Source organism: Octodon degus, unplaced genomic scaffold (assembly GCF_000260255.1).
Source record: "Octodon degus isolate 3935 unplaced genomic scaffold, OctDeg1.0 scaffold00119, whole genome shotgun sequence".
In the NCBI taxonomy this organism is placed as follows: Eukaryota; Metazoa; Chordata; class Mammalia; order Rodentia; family Octodontidae; genus Octodon; species Octodon degus.
The window spans coordinates 2,242,171-2,243,894 of record NW_004524695.1 but is presented as its reverse complement, the minus strand read 5'-3'; positions in this window follow the sequence as shown (position 1 = coordinate 2,243,894).

Here is a 1,724-nt window from a genome sequence, read left to right as displayed (position 1 = left end):
ATTTGTACTGGGTGAACTCGGGGCCTGAGACTGCATTTTGTTCCTTCTCTTTGTCATTTTGTATACCACTGTTTTCTGATCTTTGGTGTAGAACTTAGATAGAGTTATTACCTTAGCACCAGGTCCGGATCTACAAAGTTCAGATTCCTCCAGGTGGGTGTTGCTTGGATCTGGCTGTGTGCTCCACTTCTTTCTGCTGCAGCCCTTAGAGCTGAACCCTTTGTGTCTCTCTGGCAAGATGTTCTGCTCCTGACTCAGCTGGGCGGGTCTTGCCTCTAGCCTCTTTGCAGGGAGTTCCGCTGAAGGGTTCCCCTCTGGGCCTGCACTCTGGGTCGAATGTCACTCACTTGCAGCCGCCGGGCCTGTGCTCTGGGTTTATTGAGGATCCTGCGGGCCCTGGTCATCTCACTCACTTGCCCAGGCTGCGCTCCTGGTCTATTCAGGATCTGCGGGCCCCGGGTCGGTCACTCGCTGGGCCTGGGCTCTGGGTCTATTCCCAATGCATATCTTTCCACAACTGAATTCACTGGAGAGAAGAATGTGATATTGACGAATAGTTAATAAGTTGCCCTGGCGAGAAACATGGTAATCTCAGATTTTACATCAGGAGTTTGGAACTTAAAAACCATAAAGCCATTCCTGGCAATATTCCTATGTATAGAGATAGCAGTAAGAAGAATATTGTCAGATTTAGGGCTATTATACATATGAAGGAAAATGAGTTTTTCTGGGACAACCATTCCCAAGATGACCACCAAAGTAAAGGACTCAGGACTGGTCATCACTAGGCAGAGATGCTAGGTTGCAAAGATAAACATGATGTCCCCCAGGAAGTCCAGCGTTCTGATCTCATAGTACATTTATATGATGGTAAATTTCGGCCAGATGTTCTTCCCAGTGAGATGCAAAGGCTGTACTGGTGTGCATGTAGGAAATGTATAGGCTTGTGGTATTCCCAAGAGTACAAGTAGATATAGTTTGTCTGGCAGTTTGACAGTATATAATTGATAACATCATTTTTTCTTCAGTACTGGGGATTAAACCCAGAGCCTTCATACTGAGTTTTTTTATCTTTTAACACACAGTCTCATTAAGTTCCTAGTTTGCCCAGTCTAGGCTTGACCTACACTCTTCCTCTGTCAGCTGCCCAGGGTGCTGGGATTACAGGTGCGTACCCCTGTGCCCAGTTTACAGTCTCCTTTAAAGGTAACTACCCTTCTACTCCGCAGTTCTGCCTGCTATGCCCATGCAAGTTTCTAACCTCCCCATGCGGAGCCGACTTCCTGATGATTCCCCTCACTGTTGGAGGCCTTTCCCCAGCACTGAGCAGAGCCAGTTGCTTCTGTTGTGTGACTGAGATCCTGACCCAAGGCTCTGAGAACACCATCAATGGTTGTTTTCCACCTCTGAAAAAAAATCCTGTATTCAAATAATATTTAAATTAGATATCTATTCATATGGAATGAAGATGCTTGACAGATTGCATTGCGGCATAGGCCATTGACACCTCACTAGCCTGGCACAGTAGAGATCTAACATAGGACCCATCAGAGCAAACCTGGGGGGCAGTAACAATACATGGAGTCCCCCATACGCTCGTCACCCCACAGCATGGGACATGGGACAGGAGTGGACATCTGTATACACCAGCAGAAGGATGCATGGCGACCAGCATTTCAGGACTCAGGACTGTGCTAACTTAGGCTGACCCAGGAGGGGACAGA